We start from the raw sequence: 15,328 nt of genomic DNA on the forward strand, positions 1-15,328 counted from the left end.
CAGTTATTAGTGAACCTTAGTTACAGAACAGAGAAGGTGCCATGTTCAAGTTGATTCAGGTTTATTGCCGAATGCACGATGTACAATGAAATTCACACTTGTGTGTCTCCGCAGACAGCTTAGAAAAGAACTTTACAAAAATTAAATTGAAAACAAGGTATACTTAGTATGCAATAAACATTATATACTCTATATGTATATGAAAGAGAGGGGAAGCAAAAAGTGTGTATGCCTAAAAAGTCCCAATTAGGGCGAAACACGTGTTCTGTACTCTTTGTATCATTTGGCAGGTACTATATATCATGTCTATGATCTGCTTCTCTCAACTGAGAGGAAGTGGCTGACTGGCTGACCAACCATAGGTAGGTAACGACCCAAATATTAGATTATGATCAGACCTATTCCTGTAATACTCTATCTAATCACACCCTATCAAGTAAGTGAACCAGCCGCCCTGGTGCATTGTCTGTGGCTTTTCCTCAAGTGCTGATATCTGAGGTTTGATCCCCGCAAGGGGAAGCAAAAAGTGTGTACACCTGATGAGCTCCAATTAGGACGAAACACGTGTGGTGTACTCTTTGGCAGGTACTATATATCATATATATACTGCATATATGTGTATGTGTTTGTGTACAATGATATACAATAGATTCACAATGTATGTACAGGTATTATATATTTATAGAAGCTGTTTGTTATATTCTTATGATTGACTGTTCAGAAACCTTAGACTTGAGAGTAAAAACTGTCCCTGAAATGACTGATTGAGTGCCAATGGCCCTGTTACATCTTTAAGAAGACAGGAGCAAGAAATGACATATATGATGTTAACGTATGAATACTGTATATGCCTTTGCCTGGTGGGTTAGTGAAGTAGTGGCAGGAGGGGGGCTTTTGAGCTTTTACACCTCAGGTTCAATGTGGGTCTTACTGTAATACAGCCTCGACTGTATCAGTTCAATTGCTCAACCCTGTGCTGCACTGTGTTGTGACCACTGATAATGTTTTCCTTTAAAAATTAATGTACTACATGGCGTTTTTTTTCAGAGTGGCAAAAGTTAAATACGCATAGCAAAAATCAAACCTAGGAAAGATGGGGGTCAATGGGTTGAGTGAACTTTCACAATAATTAACAACAAGTACAGTAATGTAGTAACAAGTGCTTAATTCAGGACCAAACACCTTACTAAATAGTATAGCTCTTATCACATGACACATCTTTCTTTTATCCTTATTAAAATTCAAATGGGGAGCATCACCAGCACCTCAGTCATAAGTACTAGGCAGCTGCTATGTCACCAAGTGGCATGTCTACAGTGTGGCATCACTGCTAGGAGCCACTCACATCAGAGCTGCATTAATAATGATGTTGTTGCCTTTTGTTTTTTTACTTTCTGGGCTTGTATTCTTTTATTGATTGTTTATAATTTCTGAACTTGAACTTAAAATCAAAGACCTTCATTAGGAGAGGATCAAAGGGCTTCTTAATCTGTGGTAGCGTAGGACTTTTGTTTGATTTGCTTTGATCGTCAATTTAGTTTTTGCTTTTGCCATTTTGGCTATGTACTTATCATGCTTTGACCCCAGCTTACTTTCTGATTGCTTTTTTAAACTTTTCTTTATGAAAGACCTCATTTCTTCAGTCACAAATTACTTCTTTCTTTTTCCAATATCCTTTTGAAATTCCATTTTTCCCAATCTAATAGCCGACAGCAGCTAGTATGATACAAACATAGAATCACACAATCAAAAACTTTAAAAAAGAACATGAAAAATAAATAAAAATACGCCAAAAATCAACTTAAAGAACTGAAGATCATAATGTTGCACTGCAGAGAAGAGAGGCTGCAGAAGACCAAAAGATCAATGGAGCAAAATCTCTGAACACCCAAACTAAAAAGTACTCTGCAGAGGAGGCCATGCGTGGGATCAAAGAGTGCATCAGTTGGGTCAGATAGTGCATTTGCCTTGAATAGTCTTCAGGGACCCACTTAGTGCTGACTTTTGTGTAAGTTACAAGTGAGGAAGGATCGGATTAAGGATTTAACATAGTCAAGTAAGCGGAAAATAACAGCAGGACCTCACAATACAAAATCTCATTGAACAGCCAGAGGCTCAATCAAGACAGTGCTATTGTGTTTGCTGATATTCAAAACTGTGATGAAAGAGCTTCTGTTAAATCTTCCAAGAGTCACTCCATTAAGATCAGCAAGAGGCTGTGTTAAAAGGAAAATGAGTGAGGGATGTTTAACCCAACTGAATTTGGCTTTATCTGTATGCATTAGCTAACTGGCCTCAGCAACTGACGAGCAGTTGAATGAATGTGGCTCTCTAAGTCGCTTTGTGATAGCTCTCCAAGAAGGAGTTGCTATATAAAATAAAGTTCCATTACGTTCTTCTAGATTAGGTGTTGGTTGTAGGTCTACTTAGAATGACACATCTGTTCAAATAAAGGGTCAGCTTTAAGGTGCTGCTTCTGTGTCTGCCTTGAATAATTCAATACAATTTATTGACAGTAACCCTTACAGCACAATCTTTGGCCAAGAGTCCTGCCTTCCATTCAAAACGTCACACCTGTGAGTCTTTAGGTTTGCTGTTTATTATGTGCGTTGATAATTCTGGAAGTAACTACTTAATAATATTTTAGCAAGCAAACATTTGTTGTGTACATTTGGAGTAAGCAAGTATGCAACACAAATAACATGAGATTTTTTTTTTTCTTCTTTCCATGGACGTTTTTCATATTGTTCGCTACTATACATAGCTGGCCACCATTAACTTCTGTTATGTCATAACCATTTTGCTCTTGTAGTTGTATGGGGTAAAGATGGGTCAAACAATGGAATAATCTTTGGGTTGCCAACCTGGCCCTCCCTGTTTACACTCAGGCCTTACAAACAAAACAAGCACACGATGACATGAAAATCAAATCACTACAGTCGCCACGTGAGCTGTCTGGTCCTCCATTAATCAGACTCATCTCTCATTACTCAGGTCATCTCTATATCAAGTGATGCCTCCTTCAGGGTGGTCAACCTTATAAATCCCACGGATCGAAAGGGACAGTGTCAGTTACCCTAACTGGGTGGTTTCTGTGGAGTTGTGGAGGAAGAAAATGACATGACCCTCTCGGCCCAGGGTGGTATCATTAACCTTAGAAGAGCTTGGGTGGTGATCTTCAAGCGCGCATGTGAGATTGTGCATGAAAACGTGAGATTAAATATTTTTTCTTGACCACCACTACAAAGTAACATTTAAAAAAATCATTTTTGAATGGAGTGTAAATTGTCAGAACTAAAAATCAAAGTTGTAATAGAAAACAATTTGTTAAAGACCTAAACTGAAGTTTGACCAAAGAAAGCAAGTTAAAAATTTTTAAAGTTACACACAATCTTGGGGTGCTGTTGATGATGTTACAATGTGTAGCCTCCCAGACCACATCCTGAGCAATAGGCCATCACGACACAGAAATGGAGTGACAACAGAGAAATTTAAAACATAATGTTAAACAAAATAAATGATTGTTCAACAAACTGATCAAGTCTATTTGGGTGCCTGACACATTTTTAATAATATCTATATAAAATCCAATTTATGTCTGTCTGTCTGTATATCTGTCTGCTTTCACAAGAGAACTACTTAACAGATTTAGATTGGGTTTTTTCTGTAATTTGCTTGAACATTCTGGTTGATTTTGCGACTTCTCTCATCACGCTAAGTATCATAGTTCACTTGCAGTACTGATTTATTTGCGCAAATCCGAGAGACACACAGCAGGCCGAGGAGAGGTGGCCGGGGTCCTCCTCACTCATCCACCAGCCTCCATTCAAATCGGTCTACCTCTCACCACGTGTTGGAGCGTAACTTTCCTCCACTTAGCAAGCGATACCTGTTTGTTCAGCAGACATTATCATCTAGAGATTGTTAAGGAGTAACAAACATTTGACGCTTTTGACAGAGAGATCAGAGCTACATGTGTTTTAGAGGGTAGCTGCTGATTACCAGAGATATCATGGCCACGTGCTTTTCTTCCCAAGCGGGGGACACTCTCCCACCATAGCTCCTGAGACAGAATTTTGTTATCTGGATAGCTGCTATGCTATTGCAAGGCGCGGTCAAGGGTCAAACCTTAAAACTTAAAACTTTTTGTTCTGATTAAAAAAATCTGGTTCTGCTATTTCACTACAATTTAAGATTAATGTTTTCATTCTGGTTATGTGTATGCTTATTGGTTTTCAAATTCCTGGCCCCTCTATTTGACTATGAATTTTGGTACATATATTGCTGCTACCCCTTGTTACTTTGATTATGATTCATTTCTTTTCTAACTAAATTTTGTTGCTGCCCCATGCAGTCAGTACATGTTTCTGAGTACAGTTATCCATCCATTTTCCAACCCGCTGAATCCGAACACAGGGTCACGGGGGTCAGCTGGAGCCAATCCCAGCCAACACAGGGCACAAGGCAGGAACCAATCCCGGGCAGGGTGCCAACCCACCGCAGGACACACACAAACACACAAACACCAAGCACACACTAGGGCCAATTTGGAATCGCCAATCCACCTAACCAGCATGTCTTTGGACTGTGGGAGGAAACCGGAGTGCCCGGAGGAAACCCACGCAGACACGGGGAGAACATGCAAACTCCACGCAGGGAGGGCCCGGGAAGCGAACCCGGGCCCCCAGGTCTCCCAACTGCGAGGCAGCAGCGCTACCCACTGCGCCACCGTGCCGCCTGAGTACAGTTAGAACAACCATTTACTTCATGTGCCATTTTCCACGTCTGATTAGGATTGATCAGTAAGTGGTACTGCCTTCTGGGAGGGCTCAGTATATAGCTCAGTGGTCCAAGTTTAAGCCCTATGTCATAATTAAAGCCCTGGTTCTGGATCTTATTGGGGCAAATCACAAGTCCATGGATTGAGTCCATTTAGAAAGTGTTTCTAAACAATAGGTAGAATAAATAACTTCTCTGCTACTTTATCAGCTTTAGACAAATATTTAAAGTCGGATTAGAATAACACACTGGCTCATGTGCTTGGTCAGTAGTTATTGCTGCCTTCTTGGTCTGCTTGTCCCACAAAGTTACTGGCTGAGCCTGATTTACAGATTGAAGTTTGAATCCCGCGAGAATAAGTGACTGGCTCATATGCACGTCAGCTGTAGGCCAGGGTTCAGGATCTGAGTTGAACAACTAGTTGAATTCTGTGGTCAGCTGTGCTTCAACACACAATGATTGCTATCCTTGGACGGTTTTAGCTGGTTTTGGGTCCAAATGAAATTACTCACTGATGCAGGTGCTTCAGAAACTGGCATCTGAATCTCTTTAGAATAAATATCCGGCTCATGCCCTTGGGTTGGCATTATGCACTATTAATGCAATTAAACTTCATACATTTGTAATAAGTGGGAAAGCTGAAGTATATGCAGATAATAAAAAAGGATTCTCAGCATTAACCAAGGAAAACCAGTTTCACAGAGAGCTGAAATCTACAGAACACCAGCATGTGCCTCCTGCTGTGTTGTGCTGGGGGCTTGTTATCTGAAAAATGTACGTCTCTGCAGCGAGTGCCCTCTGGGTGGCACTGGGCCTTTCAGCATGTGTCCGTTTTGCTCAGCAGCCTTTATAGATGAACCCCTGCTGCTTGTCACTAGAAGAAATGGTGGGGGGCAGGGGGGTGTATTCTTCTTTGACAGATTGTTTGAAAGTAGCCTGCAGTTTATTACTGAAACAAAACTTTCATAGATGACTTCTGAAACAAAACAGATTCCTTATGTGCAAAACCGAGACCATTTATGCACAGATCAAATTATTGTGGACTGACACAAGTATTAGAACTTCTCACTTACAGGCCAGTGTCCTGGGTTTAAATCCTCTGCCCAGTCATTCCGTGTTTTCCTCCCACATTCCCAGTAATGTCTGCTTTAAGTTAATTGGTAACTCTAAATCGGACCAAATGGGTCACATTAAGGGCAGTTTCTCGTCTTGTGTCTAGTGTCGCCATGATAGCCTTTGACAACTGTAGCCTTGAATTAAATGAAATTGGCTTGACAATGTAGGAACTTTTATATATACAGTCACTATTGAGAAATGTCCTATTCTAACATTAAACTATCCAAAGAGCACTGTTGCTGGCATGATTATTATACAGCATAAATGTGCTGCCAATGAGAGTAATCACAGGTTGAAGGAAGCTGTGTGACCTTCATGGACCAGAATCTTTGAGTCAGGCAAATTCCTGTTTAATCAAAATCATCACAAGCCTAGTCCTACCTCATTGTGGTATGGAGGAACCACTTGGTTGGCATTTCAGCAGATGATCAGACTGCTTTATAAGTTCTAGCCTCTTATCAATTTTAAAATTTTAAATTATCCTCATTGTTTCCCATTAGAGAATAAAATAATGCTGGATTAATTATTTTTGGTGTATTTTTAAAATCAGCAGGAGATTGAGGGCCACCTGTTTTCTGCTTTGCTTGTCGTTTTGCACTATGGGCATTCTGGCTATCATTAAATATGGCTCTGGTTGGTATCTCGGTGGTGAGGAACATCCTTAGTAAGACTTGAGGCTGCTACTGTGACACTCCCTCTGGTGGCTCCTGATATCCCTGCAAGGCTCACCCCCCCACCCCCCCATTCCAGTTCAAAAGCCAGCTGTCCTATGGTAGACCCCAAGCTGTCTGCTCTGATAAAGTGCCTCTTAGTTCCTTCTCTGTTATATTATAAAGTTTTGCAGAGATCCTATGACTTTTTAACATTTCTTAGTTATCCCTCTCTTTTTCCCTTTGGGCAGCTGAGTACATCTGAGGACCTCACTAAACCATCTAATGGATAGTAGAAATGGGAAGTGTGTACAAAGGGCAAGGACTCATATCAAGTGGGAATTCCTCGTTTGTTGGGAACAATTACAAGCCCCGGTCTCGATCACAAATTGGGTTCAAAGGCTTGTCCATACGTCTCAGCATGAGGTAAACAGACATTAATTCATTCAGTGTAGTGCACGTGCAGCACCAGAAATTTCAGGGCATCACAGACCTGTAATTGGTCAATCTCACATGTCACTTATGTATGATAGGCCTCTCAATTTTTTCTTTCCGCTGCACATGACCACAAATAAGTCGGATTAGACTGTGCGTAAATGAAAAGAGCTACACTTTTATAATAGCGTATAAACGAATCTGTGGTACGGAATCTGCTACTAGCAACAATGTACTGTATTATGTTATGAATTCTATTTTTGGTTTTGTTCGTCTTTATTTAATATTATCATTGTCAGTTATTTGATAATATAATACAAAAATATACAAAAAAGTTAAGTTTCACGATGTTAGCTTTCTGTGTTGTCTGCCCTGCCTCCTCTGTGGTGAACCAAATTAGACGGGGCCACCTGATTATGCAGCTGGGTATATTTTCTCTGTGTTTTTTTTATTATGGAAGATCCATTTTGTGCTACTTTTCATTTATTTGGACATAATGTAATTTTTATTTAGCTGTTACCATTTTTGTTTATGTGACATACAGTTATGTATTACGTGAGGACGATCAGCAATTAGATGATGTACACAGAAGTGCATTGATTTATTTGTCAGCTCCATTTCATCCCTTGGTGGATAAATTCTATGTAAAACATTTATAGAATAGATGTTTTATTTATCTTCTAGGCATTGCGCTAGGTTTTGTTTAGGTTTTTGACTTCCTTCTGCTCATGACTTCTCTTTCGATTTGCCCTTGTGTTTTGTTCGCTGGTTGTTACAATCTTTTTGGTTCTGACCTTTCCCTGCTCCTCATTACTAATCTGTCTGATATGACTTCTCTTTGCTCCTACAATTATTTCTGGAGATGCTGTCTCTACACTTGGAGTCTTCCCCCAGCAATATAAATGAAGAAGCTGCTGTTCTCAAGGCATTGCTGTTTTTGGAGTCCTCATTCTTGATTATGTGATTCTTGTTACATCTGGAAACCTTAATTTTGACCCCTACTTTGATTAACTTACTGTGTTTGGTTTGCGCATCTCTCTTTGCTCTTTTTTATAGGTTTTGCTTTCTAGCCTCTTTCTGCTCCTTTTTTCAATATTCTTTAAGAAATATTTAAATAAGTAACTTTGTTTAGAATCTTTGGCTAGAGGTTTTTTTTCACCTTTTTCCTTCTTGTTTTGGGATTTTGTGATATTCAGACTTTCAAAGCCTCATCTCCTTTTTTGGGCCTGTTCTGGCTTAAAGCCTACCAAGTCTGGTCATTTGTGTGAGAGTTTGGAGGGCTACTCCTCTTTTCTGTGCTTTTTATGAAAAGACAGGGTCTTCCTATGAAGTACAGATCCTATCCCTGTCTTGTGCTCTGTCTCCTACTCTGTCATCTTCAGCAATGTGTTGCAGTTTTAGTTATTTAGAAAATTAATTTACTGGTTCAGATACAATCCACTTATTTCAGAGAGCTGCAATTATGCAGCAGATTTTCAAAAATGGATTGTAAAAAAAAAGGCAAAGTCCAATGGCACTTTTCAAAGGTCATTTGATTGACTGACAGGCGGCTTTCCACTTGAATAAGGGAGTGCAGGGCTGCAGCCTGATTACTTCCAAGCAAAATTTGCCATCAAAAGAGACTTGGAAAACAAAGACAATAGGAAGGCATTTTTATTTATTGAAGTAGGAGCCTCCCACCAGATGATTTCTGAATCAGAAATTAACTGGGCTGATTCAGAGGAGGCATTTTAATGACTCTTTAAAAGCCTAGATATAAAATGTGCAGCTAGCAGACCTGCCTCTTACAGAAATGTCTCCAAGATAAGGCAGCTGAAGTGTCGGGCATGATACCATCTAATGTTGCCTGAAATAAATGTTCAGACTGGGAATTCTCATTTTCCACAGTTATACAGCTCTTGGCATCTTGAACTAAGGCAGTCAGTCATACTGCCAATGGTTTAGCTCCCAGAAAGGAAATGCTATACACCAGGCAAACTTCACATTAGGAATAACCAGGTGCCCAAAATAAACCCCAATGGGACTGGCAGTCATCCAGGAGCACTGCATTCATTTATTTGCTTCTTAATCTGAACAGCATAATTGGTAGTTAATCAGAAACAGTTATCAAGTTTGACTCAATATAAACACCCCCAGGCTACTGGTATAAATATTGCCAACTTTGAAACATCATTACTGTTGTCTTATATAAGACAAACATCTACTCTAATAATACTAGAATGAACCCTTGCTTCCTCAAAATACTCTTTTCATCCAACTCAACATCCACCATTTTCATTCAGTTTAATAACTCATTCATCTATTGTTTAAATGAAGGTTTCACATTCAAGCTCATGGCAGATGTTTGGGGACGATGTGTTGCCTCCATGTTTAGCAGGCCTGCCTCACAGCTCCTGGGACCTTGCTTCATATACCAGGAATTGCCTGCATGGTGTCTTCTCATTTTACCCAATGATGCATGATTTTTTTTTCCATCAAACCCCAAAAACAGTCCTGAGACAAGTGGAACAAAAAGAAAATTACAATGTACAGATTAAACATGTAGCACTTCAAAAGTCTGGATTCCTTGTCTTCTATGTGGACTTAATACGCTCTCTGTGTCTACCCGGATTCTGCCAATTCTCTGGTTTAGTTCCATGTGCACAGCAGGTAGATTGGCCTGGTGTGAGCAAGTGTGACCTGTGATAGGCTGCCATCCCTTCCTGAGTGAGTGGGATAATTCTGAGCTCTCTGTGACCCTGTAGTGAAATAAACAGAAACAGAAAATGGAAGGAACCAATGTAATTGTTGCTATTCACGCTCCTAAGTACAGCATGTTTGTTGCTAAGCAATGCTTATATGATTAGCGTTTTCGCCTATCAGCTTGTTACACACATGAATTAAATGCTAATTGAGTTAAGAAGCCCATCTCTTTGATTTAGATCAAGGCTTATTCCTGGAAAGTGTTTTTCAGGGCATGGGCTCCAGTGAGCTAAAAAATAGTCATTCGTGCCTTTTGCTTTGGTGGCACAGTGTTTAGCACTACTGTTTCATGCCTACAGAGTCCTGGGTTCAAATTCTGACCAGGCACTGCCTGTGTGGAGTTTGCATGTCTCTGTGTGGCTTTTGCTTAGAGTGCCTGCCTTAAAACATTGGATGAGAAAGATGAAAGGGCAAAGCTTCTAAAAGCGTTTACAGCTGAATGTGAAGAAAACAATTATGCTGGGTACCTCGATGAAGAAACCATTTAAGTTGCAGATAGTTTTAATCTGCTTGGATCAACCTTTAGTAATAAAATGACCAAAAGATATAGAATTTTAGTCAAATATTTTTAAACAATATCTGATCATTTTTACAATTTAATACAAGTATATACTTAAATGAAGTTGTAACAATGGATTAATAAAAGCATAGGGAAAAGGACTGAAGGTATCTAAAGGGTTAGCTAAATGTGGATTAAAGCCTGAGTGTGTGAGGTCTGCCTCATCTTAGAGGAATCATCAAAGTAACTACTAAAATTAAAATGAAGTAAATGAGTAATGAACACCCCCTTAAAAAGCAAGGACATCTAGTGAGAAAGCCCAAACATCCCTATTATTCTTTAAATACTGTATGCAATGGTGTGATGCACTAACTACCCTGAAAGCTTTTGAAATACAAATATGTTTTAAATAATAAGGCATTTTTATACAAAAAAAATACTGATTTATTTCCCCATCACTCCTTACATTTAAATTTCAATATTTAATCTGAATAACTACATAGATAATGGAAGGTTTAGCTGTTTTTCCTATAATTTGATGTTCTAATGAAAAATTCCAGACACTCTGTTAAAACTGTAAAGCCTTGGGAAGAAATGTATGTGTTAGTTTAATTAGTAAAATATTAGCTTAAAGAAACATAGCTGAGATATGTACAATATAAAGAAACTGTTTAGCTTTAAGATTAAATGCAGAGAGGAAATAATAGATGTGTTTTAATATCATTTCTACTGATCTATGTAACTTTTGAAATAATTTAAGGGATGTAATGTGGGAAATGATAAGATATATTTTATATGAATTATCCTGTTAGTCTTAGACATAGTGGAAAATAAATTTCTTTTGTAAATGATTTAAATCCCAAAACTGCATATACTTGAACAGTATTCTGTAATTAGAAAAATGGAAAAAGGAATGTGGAGCATAACTGTTTAGCTAATTTTGAACTAATTTCTAAATTAATTAGGAATTTACCAGTCCAAAGTGTGGAATTCTTCCTTAATTTCTTCCTGCTATGCTGACTGAGATATGTTCTCTGGAGGACTATTGCCATCCACAGTAAACATAGAGACAAATTTGTACTTTAGAATAATCAGCTATGGCCTCATGTATAAATGGTTCGCATAAAAATGTTGCGTATGCCCGTTTCCACGCTCACTTCAAGATGTATAAAAACTAAACTTGGCATAAAGCCACACACATTTTCACAGCAGCCTGACACCATGTGTATGCACTGTTGTGCTCAGATTTTCAAACTGGCGGAACCCAGCATCAAAGTAGCGTTACTGTTTCTGTGGTCTTTCATTTTTACATTCACATCCATGACACGGGATGTATCAAATACACCAAAATTAATTGCCTGTCGTACACAAATTTAAGGCACTTCATTGTAGTAATTTCGTAACAATATAATGATGTATGGAATGGCTAAACTATTCCAAATACCATAGCTGCTTTAGAGTTGTTACTCTTAGTGCACCAAAGAAAGTATTTTAACCTGTTTATTGTATCTGTGCCTGGTATCACAGCTGCACAGGTTGTGTCGAAAGCACAGAGGATTACAGTTTACAGCAGAGGATGCAGCTTACAGCCCTAGAGGACATTAATAGCACATGCTGCCTCAGGAAGGCCACCAGCATTTGCATGGATTCTACTCACCCAAGCCACAATCTATTTGAACTTCTTCCATCCAGCAAACCCTTCAAAGCCTTTCCAGCACCAAAAAGGCTCAGAAACAGTTTCATACCAAGAGCTATAAACTTGTTCAATCAGTCCATCAAGTGCTCCTGGTGGAACTGTTTGTACTTATAATTACAATTACCTCATTGTAAACTTGCACAACAACTGTATTATTGCACAATCTGAGACACTTTATGAACCATTTGCAGTACACGCACTGTATGTACATGTATATTGTACTTATGCTTTTATATTGTATATTTTTCATTTTTGTATCATATTATTATTATTACTTATTATTATTATTATTTATCCATAAGTCTATGGAGGAGTTGCATATTGAATCTCTTTGTACCATACAGTGACAATAAAGAATTCAATTCAATTCAATAGAAGAGAGCATGTATTTAAAAATGATGATGACTGGCTTCTAAGTCGATTAAGATTTCCAAGAGCTATCCTCTTGGAGCTGCGTGCTGTTAGAATACTAGGATGTATACTTGATATCATTTTTATGATAAAATGCATTAAAGTATGTATATTACACTTTACAAATAAATCATAAACTTAATTTAAATAAATGTATACTGTTTATAATTAAACATGTGGGGTGCACAGTGGTGCAGCAGAAGCGATAAGATGGCGCCTCTTCCAGGGATTGTTCCTGCCTTACGCTCAATGTCTGATGGGACTGATGCGACCATGGATGGATGGTTGGAAGGATGGATGGAATAATTAAACATGTACTGTATACCGAAAATTTTTCAGTGTTCCTTAAATGTTTTGAAGAATCTATGTTCTAAGCTTGCAGCTGGTTTTACATTAATTTCAGATGCTTATTGGCTATGTGAACAAAACAGAAAGACAGGAATTTGTGGTTGATACGTTTGACAAACACAGCATTGCTGCAATAATTTATTCCATTCAGGGTTGCATGCATTACAGCAGGCATCTTGCGGGAGGCAGGGACAATCCCAGGACGGGGCACCAGCTCATCGCTACCTTTGTGCCACAGTGGCCCCACATATTTAATACATTCTTTAATGCATTTCTTCATGACAATGATATCAAGAACACATCTTAGTATTCTAAAATGTTCATAGAGCTGAAATATCAAGAATGTAATGTACTCTGTGTGGCAATCACTGCCTGTGTGCTCCTGTCACAGCATATATCCCAGGCCTAAGAGAAAGCCCATTTAAGAAGCACGTAGCGATTAATGATTGGGTCGGGGAACACATAGAATACGAAGCATTTAACATGTTACTTAAGTTACTATGGGATTTGACAAACTCTAGTAAATTAAACATCGATTTTAAGATGATGTTTACAACATTCTACTTGAATGACAAAATAAACTATGAGATTAAATTGGAAATTTCAAAGTTAAAGTCAACAATTCAACTTTAATCTCGACACACAACTTTTTTTTCTTCATTGTGTCCCTATTTCTTTTTCTTCTCTGTGGCCCTAATATGCTTCCATATGACACTCGGACATTCACCTTTTCACGTCGACTTTGACATTTAACCACTTCTTTTTTGAAGTTTATATGTGCTTTTACCATTGTCTTTTAACAAAACCCAGAATGGAAGGGGCTATTTATATTGATTTGCATATTCAAATAAGTGAAATTCTGGGAGGAGCTGGGGTGGGGATGTAGGCACGTGCATTTGTGTTAAAATTCATGTTAATTGGGATTTATAAAGAGGAAGTGTTTGGAACTTTGTTTACCAAAAGTTTTATGCATATGAATTTTTTTGTGCCGTACGCACTTTTCTGTTTTTGTCTCTACCCCATGTTTTAGTGTGAATTCTACTCAAAATGTTATACATGAGGCCCCTAGACTTTACTTAACTTCTGCAGGAATCACCACAGAACATGGCTCTTTAACCAATAACCTTCACACCACTCTGCCTTCTCCTTTACTTTGTCTTTCATCTCTGAATGTGTTTGTATCATCTGTAGAATTATTTGGCTCTTATCAAGTTCTTACATTAATGGGGTCTGTTTCAAGGTCCTCACTGACTGATACCATCTTGCTCCACATTTCCTTCAATCGTAAAATAATAATAATAGAAATATTGACACAAGTATCAATAGAGGGGGGAGTTTATGACATTTTATACTTATGAGGTTTTAAAGTAATTTTAGATAAATTTATTTTTTCAAAGTCATATATTATATTATAGCATAGGTTATGTGCCAAAAGTTTGAATATCGTGAGACAAGTTAAATGACTTTTCCATTGGTATATATATATATATATATATATATATATATATATATATATATATATATATATATATATATATTAAGATTGGCTTTATTTTATATTGTGATTTACTTCTTATGATGAAAATGCTTTTAATTGAGTGGAGTACACAGTAATGGCCAAACCAGATACAACTATAGAGGAAAAAATTTTATTGAGGGATCTGTTTTTTAACATAATTCATACAACGAATGGAAACTTGTACTTACCAGCTGCAGAAATCATTTTTAACGGTTAAAATAAAGTGGCCAAGATACAAGCAGAAATTGGATTACAATGGCCATCTGTTTTACTGCTAGCATTATTGCTGATAATGTGTATCCCCATCGAAACAGGCCTAACACCTCATGAGACACTATTTTGGGATCCATACGTAACTTCACAAAATTACAGATGAAGTATTGCAATACTGATTAACATTTAACAAAACTCTTAAGTCCCTACATCTGCATGTAAAAGCTACTTTTCCAAGCATATTGGAAATGATAGCACTTGATTTTGAACCCAGAGACTGAGCTGCAACAAAGGTCTGCAAATGAACAAATCACCCAACTCTAAGGAGAAACAAAGCATACCAGAGAGGGGCCATTAACCAAGTGACTACTGAACAACATACTCAGATTCCAGTCCAAGGGATCACAGGTTTCTGCTGCTAGCAACTCAACTGTGCTGGTGACAGATGACGGGGAAAGATCATCATTGGTCCAGAATCATAGAGGGCAGCCTGCAGGTCTTCCACACCAATGCCTCATTCATCAGATCAAGAGTTTCAGATATTGATATCCTTAACTCTGGGGTATTGGACCCCAAGACCTGTTTTCTTTACCAGAGCCCACTTTAATTGTCCTTGATTTGTTTTATAATTCATCCACTTGTTTGTAATTTTACAAGGGTTGTTGACCAAGTACTTGAATGCTTCTTGCTTTAGGAATTGGAACAATACCCTATGATTTCTTTTTTCTGCCAGAACATATTTGAAAGTTTTGAACCATGGAGTTATGTAAAGTATCGAAGAAAAAGTTAATTATTTGCAAGCACAGCAAGGAAAATGAACTCTTTTCATAAACAATATGTACTTATTGAATATTTGTAATTATTGTTTTTATTAATGAAAATGATGCATGATTATTCTGAATTTAGTTTGTTTTATGTTT

This window comes from Erpetoichthys calabaricus, chromosome 16, assembly GCF_900747795.2.
Source record: "Erpetoichthys calabaricus chromosome 16, fErpCal1.3, whole genome shotgun sequence".
NCBI classification, from domain to species: Eukaryota; Metazoa; Chordata; class Cladistia; order Polypteriformes; family Polypteridae; genus Erpetoichthys; species Erpetoichthys calabaricus.